Here is a 16,287-nt window from a genome sequence, read left to right on the forward strand (position 1 = left end):
TCAATAACTGTTACTAACGTCTTATTCAATTAAGTTTCACTTATTAACTCAGACCACTTATTCTTACACCGTGCTACTGACCTAAGTTAATTTATTGTTACCATAAATTCTCTTTCACTAATTACTCACTCACTGCTCAATTTGCTATGGTGGTGGTGGTGGAAGTGGTGTTTTTTTTATGGTGATTACACTTGCTACAGGCGGTTTTGGTCTGACAGACCTGGCAAGTATTTGCTCCGCCCGAGCGTCTCTTTCCAGTATTATGCTTACCAAGCGTCGCGTAGTCAAGTGTCTCTCAAATAATTTAACAGAATAACAGATACTTTCTATCAAACCATCCGCGCACCTTCTCGAACCATCTGAAAACACGGTCTGTCCAGTGCACTTGTGGGGAGACCCTCTTTTTTTGCATTCTGTCTATGAGCTTCCTCCCTTTAAGTGCAAAAAAATTGGGGGACGCTTAAGCTAAGCCTTTAAGAGTCGAATGCGCTATAGCGATATCCTGCCACTAGTGCGTACTTCGACCACTTAGTACATACTTCTTATTGTATGTTTTTACTCGAGAAGTTAAGATTGTGCATTAGTGCAATGTAATTGACGAAGTACAAAGTGGTCACATAGCCGCAGCACGCCGAGCTTTGGTGTCTGCCTTCTCTGCCTCTGTCTTGCATGGCTGCACTCGTTGTTGTGCGCCACTTGACACTGAACAGAATGAGCGCACTAAGGTGTGCCTTATGTAATGGGTAGCATGCTTTAAACCAGGAGCAATTATGCGCGAGCAACATTTACGAAGTTGCGATTCACCCACTACGTGGTCTTAAGGAAATACGCGCAGTAATGTGTGTGCCTTTTATAATGGGTGGCTGGCTTTAAACCACGAAGTTGTTATGATATTCACGTGGTATGATGCCCGATGGCAATGTACGTGTGTACCACGCAATATTACTGCGGTATTACATCTCGTACCGTGACACCTGTATACAGGAAGCGTATGTTTGTGAAGCATGAAAGTACTTTCAGTGCAGTTCCAAGCCGAGTCGTGGCTGTGTGGTAGAACATCTGCTTGCCACGCAGACGGCCTGGGTTCGGTTCTCACTCGGACCCAACATTTTTATTATTTATTTTATTTGCAACTTTCTTGATTTTTTGGTCACAACCAAGGACACCGACACCGACGCCGAGGGCGGGATTTCTGCTAAACGAGCTCTTTAACACTATCGCGTTAAAAGCGCTTGCAGTTTCATACGTGGTGATTTATATCGCCCACCTCATTACGTTAAATGCATAATGGAGAGGTAGCGCCCCTTAATTTAAACGTTGTTGTGACCCGGGTTTAGCACCATCCCACCGCTGCAACCAGTTGCAACGTTCGGTTGCGTCGGACTCGGATTCCGTTTGGTTGCGTGAAAGAGTCCCTGGGTTGAGGAACTGATGCTCGCAAGTTGGGGAAACAAAGACAAACAGGTTTACTGGCACTTTTTGTACACTTATTTACATAGGGAAAAGGTAACGAGTTGAGCAACGAGCGAAGTAGATGAGCCTTTAACCCAGGGCTCAGAGCCACTTGTCTCACTCAGCACCGTCGTTATAACCCCTCAGGCTGGCTTCTCCTTAGTTGTAACCAATCACACACACGACACCACCCACCATGGCACCAGCCAATAACACCGTCTCCGAGGGGTCGTTGCACTCATTGATGCCACAAAGATTCCGCGGTCAATGAGACTCTTGTGGGGTCAGCCGGGAGAACAGGATACTCCGGCAAGTTCATCTGCCTCTCCCCAGAAAGGCAGGAAAGGGTTCACGGCGACTTAATGGCTCTTGTCAAAACATACAGGACCAGTTGGCACCGCAGCATACTAGACCATGTCAAAGTGGCCCATTGTGAAGACGGCGTCATTTTTGAAGTCTCTCTGCTAGTTCACTGTATCTCTTCTGTCCGTCCGAGCTCGCATGATGCTCTTCTCTTTGTGGGGCGCTTCCCGTCGCGGGGAGACCGTTTCTGGAAAGGATTCAGGTGTGCCCAGTAGTCTGAGAATGCATCGCCCGTCCATTCTCATAGGCACCGAGTCGCCAGGGACGGTTAGTCATAACAGCCTCCTTCCTCGCCAGTGGAGCAACGGAGGGTAGCAGTCACTGCTGCTGCTCGAAGGGACGACGAAATTCTTCGAAGTTGAAGGTCAAACACTCTCCGCTTGTCGCATTGTCTACTTAGTTGCCACCCAAATTCTTCGGAGTCTCTGAAACTCAACCACATGCACAAAAACATACTCGGTCCCCTCCGAGTAAACCAGGCCCAAAAGAGGGATGGCAAACAATATTTCCTTACCAGCTTTATATGAAAACGTCACACTCAAAACTCTCAGGATTCACTTATGCTGAGAAACCAAACATGCTACATTACACAATCACACAAACAGTTGCATGAAAAAAAAGAACTCAAATACCAATTTCGAGACATTGGGAAGAGCACGCCTGGACCACTTAGAAAGAGTGGCTAAGTGCGTCGGGCTTCCCATTCAATTGTCCCTTATTATACTTAATGTCAAACTGATATTGCTGAAGATTCAAACTCCACCTCAGAAGGCCACTGTTCTTTCATGTCGTGGTTTGCAGCCAGGTAAGGGGACAGTGGTCCATCTCTATGGTGAATTTTGCACCTCCGAGATAACACTGCAATTTATGAATGGCCCACACAATGCAAGCGCACTCTTTTCCTGACGCACAGTACGCCATCTCACGAGAGCTCTATTTTCAGCTCAGGTAGAGCACAGGATACTCGTTACCATCGTCGTCTCTCTGACAAAGAACGGCACCTAGGCCTCGATCACTCGCATCACACTGGACTGTGACTTCTCGGTCGTAATCAGGAGCTCGCAAAACCGGACGGTTAATCAGTACAGCCTTCATACTTAAGAAGGCAGCTTCCATCTTTTCGCCCCAGACTACGTTCGCCTGTTCTGTCCCGTGGATAGTCTGCTACTGCTGAGATCTCAAGCTCACCAAGTTTTCTGAAACCTTGACCTACGCTGTGACCTAAATAGTATACGGTTGCTCTCGCAAGGCAACACTTCTCATCATTTAGTGTGAGAACTCTCGCAAGAGCTTCGGCTGCGTCTCATACCTGGCTGAGCGACCACTCACACCTCAACGTTACGAAAAGCTTATTGCTTCGCTCATGTGATCACTCGATCCATAATTCTTCAAAGAAAAAGAACAAAACATAAGGGGATAAATACTGTCTTCTAAGAGGTTCGTTCGGTTAAAGTTACCTGCCTATGCCAACGCTTCTGATAAAACCAGTGGGCTCTCCTGAGCGCTTCAATTATTCTCATTTCTGTTTAAAGGAAAAGCTTTTTAAGCGCACATAAAATGAGTACAGAAGAACTAAGAACTTGACAGGACAGTACTTAACTCACAACTGAATTTTTATTGAACAGAATAACATTTAAAAGCACAAGAGAACCAACTGCACATGCGTAGTCGTACAAGAGGCCTAAATCCCTTCAGAACCAGGACAATGATAACAGCATAGTGAAACTAACAATCTTCACTTATCATGAAAGTCAAACCCCTTATCGTGTAACGTGATGGATGGATGGCTAACAGAGTCACAGCCCCTTTTTATAATATGAAATGCCTCCACTATTTCACGTGTTGCCTGATCCTTATGCCTAAACAGTATCTCGGTTTCATGCAACACAGGATAACATCCGCATTAATGGCAACGCATTGCGAGATGCGAATGTGCTGAAGCTTTCAAGGAAGTGTAGTGTTCCATGAGACGTTCGTTTACTCGCCTACCTGATTGACCAATGTATACCTTGCCGCAAGAAATCGGAATCATATAAACAACTTTCAAGACACACTCCACATGTTGGTTCGGTTTTTGATGTTTCACAGGACAGACATTTAACTCATGTGGCTTGTTAACCCTAGGGCACAAGCGTGCCAACTTGTTTCTCGCTGTGAACTTCACGTCCACATTATATCTGTTTCCTATATGCTTCAAATTTCGGTGGTGTGCGAATTAAAGAACCTCAGGTGGTCAAAACTGATGCGGAGTACGCACTATGATGCGCCTCATAATCGCATCGTAGTTTCAGCACATAATTTTCTGAAAACAATGAATATAATAAATTTCTATGGATTCAAAACTATTTTAACTGCTGGAGCAAACCTAATAAATTCGCCTTGGATCCAAAATTATCCTAACATCTAGTTTCTCTCTGCAGAGGCAATCGGCTAAGTTGTGCTCAAAAGAGGCAAGTAATGGCTTGGAGTAGCACAAAATTTGTTGCAGCTTGCAGCTGACCGCAGACAAATTGGCTGGGAAAATTGCCACCGTTCATGGTAAAGAGCCCACTTGTAGACACGGCAAGTGCACAGAAACTAATAGGCATGGTTTAATCGTTCTGTATATTCCCGCTTTTTAAGTAACCACACGCTTAATTCACAGCACAGATACAATACAAACACTTCATGGCCACAGCGATACTGTAGGAAATATCAGCACATTGGTTATAAACACATGGACAACAAGTAAAATTATACAATCAACTTATGAGCTCATTGGATTGCTTATCCTTTTTGCTCAGAGCAATTATAACACAACAGTATATGAGCACACAAGCAATAGTCTTGAACTGCTAAGCCAATTTCTGCAGCTTTCTTTTTGCAGCAGACTTCCAAGTCTCTGTCTGGTTTAATTCTCTGTTTTTTGAATTTCAAATACCAGAGAATCCTAATATGTACAAACATTTGCAGAAACCATTTGCAACAGTGAGCACTGCAAAATGGGCCATTAGTCACCTCCGTCATAACACGAAGCAGTTTCTCTGACACCCCTCTGAAGTGTGCTACAACACCTATTTGAACGGATAATGCTTTTTCCAATTTTCTGACAAAATTTAAAGCTGCTTCTGTGGGCTCTGTTAAACTACCTAGAGTCTTGTTCTGCACCTCCACTGCTTTGAACATCATGTAGATTTGGTTTGGTGAAGACAAATCTTAGCTTTTGTCTTTCAAGAGATGCCTGCATTGTGAGCATGGTGCTTTTTTCAGAAATGCTTGTACTAGGTATCCTGATGAGTAACAAACTATGTTCGATTCAAGTACATCTGCTGGTTCTTCGGTGCCTTCGGTGTCTGAAAAGTTTGATCTGAAGGTGTCGGCCACGGTAGGACTTTCTTGGTCGAATCTTAATTTCTTTTGCTTAGTTAGAAGAACAGCCATGTCTGTTTCGCAGTTGCTGCCATCTGAAAGCTTGAAGAGCTTTTCGACAATGATATGCCTGAGACCAGCAGTGAACTGAAATGTGTTTGGAGTCTCGTTGCAGCCGTGCTGCTGCCGAATGATCCCAAACAAGTTCTCCAAGGGATCTTGATTCAGGCGACGAGCGAGCAAAAATTTGAAGTTATAGGATTCCGGCAGATCTGTCCACAACATACAAATCGCTTTAATCGTCAACTGCCAGCCTGAATGGTTCTCGGTTGCCTAGGTGCTTTGAATTTCCAAGATTTAATCCATGCAATGCAAGAATTCAAGAATTCAATGTGCCCCGTGGAAGTACTAATTGCATACGTCATTTTTCTATCAGTTATCCTTACACAAGAACTGTTCAAAGAATCAAACAACTGATCCATTTTCTCAACAAACTCAGCCGTGCTTGTGGCTTCTGGTGGTTGAACATTAAATGCCATGAATGCTTCTGTAGACGTCGCAGGCATTGTTTGCGTGATAATTTTACGTATTCACAAGTAAACAGAAACAAATGCACGTCTACAATACGAACTTGTATATTACAGTGAAAGCTGTTATGAGATCAGAACAAGGGCCGTTTTTGGCGCCGTAGTTGTACGCCGTCGCTGCCGCCGGTGTCCATAACCACTATCGCATGAAATAAGAAAAAAAACGAAATAAGGAAAAATTTCCAAGACGGAACGAGGTTCGAACCTGGGCCCTCTGCGTGGGAGCCCAGTGTTCTACCTCAGAGCCATGCCGGTGCTTGAAACTGCTTTGCAAAAAGACCCTATACAAGCTTCATGTCGGGAAGGAACCACACATATGTAATATAGCGCGGTAGAAGAGTAAAATAACAAGGCATCACACAATGCGAATTCTGTAACCAGGCGTCACACAGTGCGAATTGCGCAACTAGTGGGTTGTTGAATGTTTCCAACCCATTACATAGGGCTCTGACATAATTCTTCATCGTCATCAGCCACAGCATCATAAAAGTGCACAGAATGCCTTACAGGTGTTTAGCGAGTACCACGGTTCTCTGCAGAATTACGAAAAATTGAATATAATATTAATGAGAACTAACTGACTGTAATGCCAAGGAAAGTATAGGAGATGTTATTTGTAATAATTGAATAGTGGCTGCTTCCCTACTTCACAAAAATTATGATAATTTATAGCGTAGTGGGTTCCTCGCAAGTGCACTTCTATTGGTTACCAAGGAAGTCCATAAGGATCCCATGATCCATTTCTTCAGGGCCTCAGTAAAGCTATTTCCCTCTCTCTCTCTCCCTTTCTTTCTCACGTTAACATATGTTATAAAGCATGGTGGGAGAGTTAAATAACGACCGGGCGTCACACAATGCAAATTACGTAACTGGTGGGTCGTTTAAAGATTCCAACCCATTACAAAAGTCTCAGCCATAATTCTTCATCGTCATCAGCCGTCGCATCAACAAAGTGCTCATAATGCCTCACACATGGTACCTCGCTTCTCCGCAGAATGACGAATAATGTCGGGGTGGGTGCTTCCCAACTTCACAAAAATTATGATTCGTGCCGTAGTGGGTACATTGCTTGTGTACTTTTATTAGTAGTCACAGGAGAGTTTATAACGGGCTCTAGAAATGCCGCCCTTCCAGCTTTCGCTGTGACTGTGCTGCGCTTTCCGCGCAGGCCTGGCGTTTTTTTAAGCAAAAACGTTGCGAGTCGAACAAGGCAGCAGCGATGAGGCGACTGCCGTAACTTGGGTGCGGCCACTGTGTTTACGCGTGCTTGGTGCGTAAACAGAGGATCGGCCAAGGTCAGGGATGCGCTGGCTGTAGCTCAAGTTCACCGGCCGCATTCGGCGCCAGCACAGGAAGCACACGACGTGAACGTGGATTTCGAACCTTGAGCACACTTGCTCGATGCTGTTGCTTTAGGGCCCCCCGCTAGTGAAGGAGCCCGCTGAAAGGAGGAAGCCTGAATGATACTGTGCGACGCTCCCTGGTTGCAGCAGTGGGAGGGGGGAAGAGTGCGATGAAGTGGTGGAAACGGAGGTGGAAGGTGTGGCGCAATCTGGATACCACGGGGCAGCGGGTCCTCGGCAATGGCTGTTTTAAGGCGGTCGATAGACACGGTATCATGACGACCGTTCAAATCAAGCGTGTAGAGCTTCTCTTGGCGCTTGATGACGTGGTAAGGTCCATCATAAGGGCGCTGCAAAGGCTTTTGGACTGCGTCGCAGCGCACAAACACATGTGTCGCCGTTTCCAAGTCAGAAGAGATGTAGTTAGAAACACGGTGTTTTACGCGAGGGTGTGGGGAGAAAGACTGTGCATAGCAGAGCACAGCTTCACCACATACTCGGTTGGATCAGGGCAAGCCGAGGTAGTTGAAGCATCGAAAAATTCTCCAGGAAGGCGGAGCGGTGAACCATAGGTAGGGCTCTGCGTTTTCGGTGTTTATATTTCTTGAAAATCGGTGGGTGTTAGTTGGAGTTTATTTCTCGTAAATTCCCAGTTCTCAGAAATTCAGAGTTTTGCATTATTCTCAAAACCCCAAAATTTTAGATCAATTCATATCTAAATTCATATCTGAATTCATATCTGAATCAATATTCATATCGATATTCATATCTGAATACTGAAACATCAAAGCACATGAAGCACATTTTATTTTTTCTAGAAGGTTTGAATGCACAGAAACATATGTGCACATGTGAAATACTTGAACACGAAACACCTGTATTTGTGCGTATAACAACCTTAGCTTAAAGCATATTGTAAAACTCGCAAGCATACTTTGCGAGGTTGCTGTCAGTGATTGAAGCATGCTCCTTTCGACTGACGACTCTCACCTTTGAAAATGCCCTTTCATCTTCAGCGCTAGAAACAGGAAGCGCCAGAAGACGCAGCGCGCAGCGAGAAAGCACTGACCACTTGGCATTGTGAAGTATCCAAAACGACAGGTGTTCAACAATGTTACATATTTCATAGCACTGATAGTTTGCAAAAACACTCAGGAGCTGGCTGATGTCAATTTCAAGAAGCACTAATCGAAAAATAGGCGCATAGGTTTGGAACGCGCAGGGCAGCTCATGCTTCACATTTGGATTCAAAATTTGAACACAGTACCAGAACGATTCTTTGCTGTACTGGAGTTGATCGCACCGGTTCTTCTCAGATGTCTGTCTCCACTTTTCGGCGACAGCACCGTAGTATCCGTGAATGTCTGCGACAGTCGTTAAGCGCTCATTCTCATGAAGGAGGTCGAAGAGACTTGTGGCATGTGATGCGAAGACATCGGTTGGATCGCGCCATTGACTGATGAGTGTGTGCAAACGAACCTCCAGTATGGGATAAACTTGGTGTGCCAGGGTACTCTCTGCCTCAAGTTCCTTCATGATTGAGAGCACGGCACACGAACTGGTCTTCAGAAACCTCATCTTAATGAGTAAGTCGTGTACAGCTTCAGGAGATGAAATAAGACTCTTGAGCTTCTCACACTTCGTTCCCCTGGCTTTGTCGCTTCCCAAGAAAAACAAAATGGCGCGCCAGTAGTCCAAAATACCTTCTACAGTTTCATAAAAAGAGAACCACCTCGACGGACATACGGTTTTCAGCGACTTCAAGGACATGCGCATGGCCAAGCACACAAGACCAAGCTTACGGCGCAGCTGCCGTGATGACTTTAACAGGGCAGGAAAGTGCAGAACAAAACCTTGAACTACGTTAAATGAGCTCGTCCTGATTCCATCCTCCAGAGTGTAGGTGGCACGGATCTTTGAAGTGAAGCGCCTTGCATTCGGGGTTGGAGAGTTGCAAGTCCTTGTGAAGATTCTGCATGTAGGAAGCTGAGTCGGAGCACAATAAAGCTACATCGCCTAATACAGCTACGCGCGGTAAGCTTTATATCGGTCAAGCCAGAAGATGTATCAATGAGTGCTCAGAACTTGCCATTGCAATATAGAACGGAACCAGTATAATAAAAAAGTTGGGCGGGTTGGTGTTGGTCCAGGTCATATTGGCCCATGAAATCGGAGTTTATCGGATAAATCCGAATTGTCAAAACTTTTGCCGGTGAATGTTTATCGGATTTTTTCGGATAAAACCGAAAACATGCAGCCCTAACCATAGGTTAGGTCGGCAGGTGTACACTTGATGTCTTGCTTCAACGTCATCCTAAGGCTAAGCAAAACAAGTGGCAGGGAAACTGTCCAGTTGACCGTGTCGGGTTGCACCTTCAAGGATGCTTTCAGTGTCCGGTGAAAACGCTCGACCATGCCGTTAGCGATGGGGTGGTATGCTGTTGTGTAAATCCGCGAACTTCCCAGCGAAACCATGAGCTTCTTGAAAAGAGCAGACTCGAACTGTCGACTGCGATTGGTGGTGATTGTAGAGGAAACGCCAAAGCGTGACACCCAACCCGATACAAAAGCTTTAGCGACTGTTTCGCCTCTTATGTCGGGGATGGGAAACGCCTTTGGCCATCGAGTAAAACGGTCAATACATGTCAGCAGGTAGGTGTTTTCATCCAATGGAGGCCATGGCCCGAGGATGTCCAGATGAACTTTATCGAAACGCTCCGAAGACTGCGTGAAGGAGCCGTACGGAGAGCATGTATGACGATAAACCTTGGACTACTGGCACTCTAAACAACTACGGGTCCAATCACGAATGTCTTTGTTAATTCCCGGCCAGACAAAACGCTGGGTGATAAGATGTTGAGTAGCGCGGATGCCAGGACAAGAGAGCGTATGCAAGGAGTCAAAAACAGCACGAGGGAAATTGCTTGGAACAACTGGTCGAGGGTTGCCGGTAGACATGCTGCACAAGATAGGAACGGTGCAGGACGGAAGGGTAACATCATGAAACTCGAGTGCCCCAGAGCAGTGCTGGGCAGTATCGAAGATACATGTTTCTTAGATACTATCTTAGATACTCTGTGGGTATCTTGTATCTGTATCGCGATACGTCTCGAAAGACAAGTATCTGTATTTCCGATACATTCGATAATGTATCGTGTATCTTAAGATACAAGATACTTCTATCGCAACACAACCGTGCGAAACAATAATCGCTGGCCAAGCTCCGCTTCTCAAGCTGGTACTGGTGCCACTAAGCCATCTGAAAAAGTCTAGGGGGAGTGACGTTATTTCAGTTTTCTGCCAGAGTCATCCGGTGAGGGTAAAAGATGAAGACAACCACGCGGACGTCTACGCCCAGCCCACGTAGCTTTTTGTTTTTTCGATTTCTTTTCTTTTTAGTTGCGCCAATGCCGCGACACTTGCTCTTAGCCGCTGTCCTGCGCATCGTACGCCACCGCGTGCGGCGTCTAATGCGCAAATTCTCTTGCGCCTTGCTCCGTAACGAAATGTGATGCGTGCAAGAATGGGGTTGCTTTGCGTCGCGTGGATTTTACATAGCAGTGATTTGAAGGATCTCGTGTATGTAAGTTTGACTTGTATGCAGTGAATTAACTTATATGCAAATAAGATTCCAAAAAACTTTAGTACCACTGGTACTGATGCTAGATCTAATAAGGCAAGTGTTTACCTAACAGAAAATATCTTGGCGTACTGTATTTTTCACTTCCATCTACATTTATTCAAAGAATTTATGAACTCATAATTTGATTGTTAGCACAAGTGCTTTCTTAGCTGTCATTCAGCATCACATATATTACCTAGGTCTCTGCACTTTATTTTTGCGGTCTGGTCACTGCAGTATGTCTTTTGTAACGTGATCCCAAAATAATATTTCTGCTTTATTCTTCTATCTGTCTGCTTTATTTCTACTACTATTTGCACATTTACACGTTGCCAAGGCGATTGTGAAAACAAATATATTATTATGTGGGCGTGCCTTGAGTGTATAGTACCAAACATTCTGCTTACCGCTTAAGAAAATAGCGAAACTGAGTTTTCGGCTACTTATGACGCAACTTTTCCAAAGCACCATCTTCTTTAAAACTAATACTTTATAATACTTAATACTTTATAGTGAATACGCTCCAAACTTGAGTATGCATCTGCCATATGGAATCCCAGTCATGCCAACCTTATCACCTCTCTTGAACTAGTACAAAATAACTTTGCTAGATTCATCCTCTCTAACTACAACCGCACTGCCAGTACTATAACCTCAATGAAAAATAACTTATCACTTATTCCATTGGCTCACCGACGCAAAGTCTCCCGTCTTTCGCTATTTCATAAAATTTTCCACCATCCAACGCTTACTAAGGACCTCATACTCCGGCCTGTGTACATTTCAAACCGCGTTGATCATCGTAATAAGGTAGGAATCGCATCATGCCACACTAACCCCCGTATTCAGAAACGCTCCTTCACTTGAACTTGACTTGCCACCGCCTTCAACGCGTTTCAAACGCGCTGCCCAAGGCGGTGGCAAGTCAAGTTCAAGTGAAGGAGCGTTTCTGAATACGGGGGTATGTCTTTCTTTCAGTCGTTTATTCCCCGTACATCTCAGGATTGGAACCACCTTCCCTAAAGTGTCGCTACATCACTGACTGCAAACTTTTCTACGAAGAATTAGATAACATTGTATAACCAGGAGAATGTGTTACCTGTACTCACTGCTCCTGTTTGCTTAATTTATTTTATTTTTTTTTCTTTGAAATAACTACTATTCTTTGTATAACCAGGAGAAATGTTGTGTTACCTGAATTCACGGCACTGTTTAATTCTGTATTTTTCATATATTTTATCCACTGCCCTCTTCAATGCCATCTGACCTGAGGGTATTATAAATAAATAAAAAAATATAATAACGAAAATCATTTGGAGCCATCTTAAATATATTAGGAAGGGGATTCGAGAAACGTTGTTTTGCTGAATGCTTCGTTTTACTCATGGGCATCCCAATGAGCTGTTTCAGGCAATTTTACATAGGCACTGAACTTTCTATTGTCTCAACAGGTAAGTTGACGATACTTCATGCCCATAGCTATTAAGGGTGCCGTCTGTATCGTGTTTCTGTACTCATTCAATGTGAATGTTTGATACACAACCACCTCTCTATTTTACTTATTCGTTTTCCTGTTTTAGGCCTTCGTAAATATTTTTCGTATTACTAATCGCCACGTAATGGGAGCTATAAGCGGGAATAGCGCGAATAGCGGCGGTGTCCTGCTTTGTGCAACTACACAATACGTCTGAGACATACTTCTGTGTTGCATATGTTCTCTCGTTGAAGAAAAATTACTAAAAGATTGCACGTTAGTGAGTATATCAACAAAGTATCTCTCACACTCTAAGAAAAAATCGAGTATTTGGGGAGTATTTCTGCCACAGAACAATAATCGTCATCCACCTCGTGTACTTTCCTCGCGTTACCGCCGCTGTCCCGGCACTTCCCGGTCACGAACGGCGCGCGCATTATTAGCGTGACATTGCCTTCTTGATAGGAAAGTGGCGAGACCTGGGCTTTCAAGAAAGGAAACGCAAGCAAGCCGGATTACGATTATTGTTGTGTCGCAGAAATACTCCCCAAGTACTCGATTTTTTCTTAGAGTGTACGCCAGCAGCTAAGTAGAACATGGAAATACATTGCAGTTTTACATCATATACGTATACACCAAGGGTCTCAAACGCAGCTTATAGGCGGCGGGCCGCGGTCGCGAAATTTAGTTCCAAAGGCCGGAACAGTGAACATGGTGAGGTTGGAGAGAGTTTGAACAAAATGACACGTTGCCATTTGAAAGAAAGCCTTTCCCATATCTCATATATAGGTCATTTCTGACGGAGAACAGGATATATGGTATTGTGCAAACTGTCTTTTACGGACAAGGTAAAAGTCCACACCAGTATTTGCGCCGTCGTGCGAAGGCTTCTTATTGACGTTATTTTGATTATATAGAAACCCGCTTGCTGGTCTGTAAGCTGGGAAGCGACTCCCATCAATTGCAAAAATGACAAGCAAGAACCGCTGTCAGCGAAGTGTATGAAGTGTTGTCGTGTGAAGAAGGTAAAACAAACCCCAAAAAGTTGTTTTGAAAGGAAACTAATGTACTTTGAGCTAGAAGAGCAAAACTTTTGAGATACTAACAGTCATATCATTCAAATGAAAGAACATAGGTCGCAGTTCAGAAATTTTCAAGCAGACATTTTTGTGTATAGGCGTTTGCTGCTGCATAGTATGGATCTATAATAACAAATTTGAGAATGTATCGAAGTATCTTAAGATACAATTGCCAAGCATGTATCGCTTACAATTATTGCGGTAGTATCTTGTATCTGTATCTCCAATACTTTTTGCCTGAGTATCTTGTATCGTATCGCGATACAATTTCAAGGTATCTTTGCCCAGCCCTGCCCCAGAGTATAGGCATAGTTTAGCGATTTCTTCGTCTTGTGCATGCGCTGACGCTAGGTCGCTGCAGTCGACAATTGCCGGTGCTGCAGCGCAAGATACGGAAGCTGTCAGACGAGAGAGCGCATCGGCTGCAGTATTCGCAGATCCCTGCACATGCCGGACATCGGTTGTGAATTCTGCGATGTAAGCGAGGTGACGACTCTCACGGGACGAAAACTTGCTGCTTGATGGCAGACTTGATGGCAAACATCAACGGCTTGGGATCCGTGGCGATGAAAAAACATTGGACTTCAAGGAAATGCCTGAAGTGGTGCACACCCATATAAGCAGCAAGAAGTTCACGTCTGAAAGTGCTCTAGAGGCTTTCTGTGGGTGAGAGCTTACGCGAGAAGAATGCCAACGGCTGCCACGATTTGTCAACGAACTGTTGTAAGGCGGCTCCAACTGCCACATCCGACGCGTCGGTTATGAGGCAGAGGGGAGCGTCTGGTGTTGGGTGAACAAGCAGGGTGGTGTCTGCGAGCTCTGTCTTAACTGCTTCAAAGGAGCTTGATGCATTCTCAGACCATGTAATGGGAGTACACTTCTTTCTCTTACCCTGCATCGTGCTTGACAGGGCGCTGAAAATTGGACTGGCGAAGCAAGCTCGGAAAGTCATCGAGTAACTTTTCGTACATCGACGAAGGTGGCTTGTTGATAACTGCGGTGATGCCAGTTGTTGACGCTATACCTTGCACCGTTAGGTGTTTCTTAGTATCGACAAGGCGCTTGCGGGAGATGTCCACGAGTAGGTCGAAACGATGAAGGAAGTCTGCTTCGAGAATTGGGTAAGACACGTCCGCTACGAGGAAAGCCCAACGGAAAACGTGACGAGAGTCCAATGTTCAGTGTGAGCGCGCGCTCACCGTAAGTCACGATGGTGGTCTTGTTGGCGGCTTGCAGTGTAACTGCAGATCGGCAATTCTTCGGGAATGTAGGTGAGGGTGGAACAATGCTAACTTCGGCTCCTGTGTCCACAAGGAAATGGAGCCCGGAGGCCTTGTCCAAAACGAAGAACAAGCGGCTGCTTGCTGGACTGCCACCATTCGCCGCTTCTAGTGGTGAGTCGGAGTGTTTCTGAGAAAGTGCAAGGAGATGAGCACTTTCGGGTGGCTGCACCAAAAGTCCAGTGATGCCAACACTTGCCGGGATGCGGATCCTGTGATGAGGAGCGCCGGCGGGAAGAGGAGCGGCGGCGTGACGAGGATCGAGAGCGCACAGACAGGGTAGCTATCTGAGCGGATAGCTGTTCGATCTGGCTGCGAAAGTCGTCGCGTAGGACTTGCAGGTCTGGTGGCGAAGGGCGAGATGCCTCATGTGTGGTGGAAGTGGTCGCGATCGCTGACATGGTTGGAAAGATCAGTTTGAGGGGGTCCGCTCTATGTACGGCTGGTGCAGAAGCCTAGCTCCGGTCCCAGCCGCAAATAGTCGTACCGTGTCAACGTCCCCTTCCCGTAGCGCGCGTCATCGCAGCTACGACGGGTTCGGGCGAATAAGGCAACAGGCTAGCACAACAAACAACACTTTATTGCTACGTTAGCAATAACGCGTAAATGTCGCGTAGAGGGATAGTCCGCTCTCGTAGAAAAACAAAGGGTATGGCTTACACCTTCGGTCGATGATCGGCTCGCGGGTCTCGGGGCGGTGAGATGTTCCTTCGTAGGTCAGCAGGGCACGAGAGACCGTCTCTCTGCCTGGTCGGCAGTTTTGTTCACCTCCCGTGTCCCTCCCCACCGCGAGGGTTGATTCCCTCGCAGGGCGAGTTCCCTTTCCCGCGAGCCGGGAAGCGAGGATTGGCGCGCGGAGTGGCGGGAAAGAAAGGGGTTGTCCAGAAAGGGCGACGGTGCTCCTCTCCTAGTGGTCCCCAGGTTCCCGCCGTCAGTTCGCGATCGCGCCAGCCTTAAGGAAAGGAAATGGGCGCGCGTGCTCTCCCACATCCTCCTCCCCTTAAGAGAGCCCTCGGACGACAGAGACTGAACCATGAGGTAATATTTTGTTATTCCTCATCGAGGAAGGCTTGGACGGATCGGTCCAGGTCCGTGCCCTCCTGCGGTTGGCCCTCTGCCGTGGGTGTCGCCGGTGCCCCCACTGGCGTCGCTGCTGCCTTCGAAGTAGCCACCACCCGCCTCGTTGCGGTCTTCACTGCCGTGCCCACTTGCGTCATTACTTCCCCAGTCGTCGCCTCCGCCGTCACTGCTGCGGTAGGTCTGGCCTGCGCCTGCAGCCCCGTGGTCCGGACTGCGCCTCCTTGAGCCCCGCCTCTCTGGTCGTTGGTGGCGACTGAAAGGAGCGAGTCAGCGAAGTGTTTCGTTCCAGGCGGCCTCTCCAGCATGGTTCGGGCTCCTCCGGTCTGGCGGGGCTTGGGGTTTTCGGCGTACTGCGCCCTGGCCCTGAGGGAGCATTGGCTATCGGGGTATCCACACAACCCTGGCACGTCCTGGTGGCTGCGGCCCCCAGGCAGCTGGCTCTCCCAGTTAGGTTGGCATTGGTCTTCGGGCCTCTTGTGTGGAGGCCGGGCGGTGAGGCGATGGGGTAGCGTGGAAGTGGCGGTGGGATGTACCAGTCGACCTCCAGTCAGGCGTCCATGGCGATGTTTGCCGGTGGTGGTGGGGCTGCGACAACGACGGAATGTGAGTGTGGGCTCGATGTGAGGAGGCGGTCTCCTCTCCGAGCCGTCCCGGCGGCA

General features: G+C 46.6%; 1 protein-coding gene across 3 annotated transcripts in view; it reads left to right on the forward strand.

Moving 5' to 3' along the window:
- The window catches only part of LOC119375661 (uncharacterized), a 315,585-nt gene that overhangs the window by 160,698 nt on the left and 138,600 nt on the right, over positions 1-16,287 (forward strand). The gene's annotated exons all lie outside the window — the stretch shown is intronic.

The sequence above is a fragment of the Rhipicephalus sanguineus genome, chromosome 11 (assembly GCF_013339695.2).
Source record: "Rhipicephalus sanguineus isolate Rsan-2018 chromosome 11, BIME_Rsan_1.4, whole genome shotgun sequence".
In the NCBI taxonomy this organism is placed as follows: domain Eukaryota; kingdom Metazoa; phylum Arthropoda; class Arachnida; order Ixodida; family Ixodidae; genus Rhipicephalus; species Rhipicephalus sanguineus.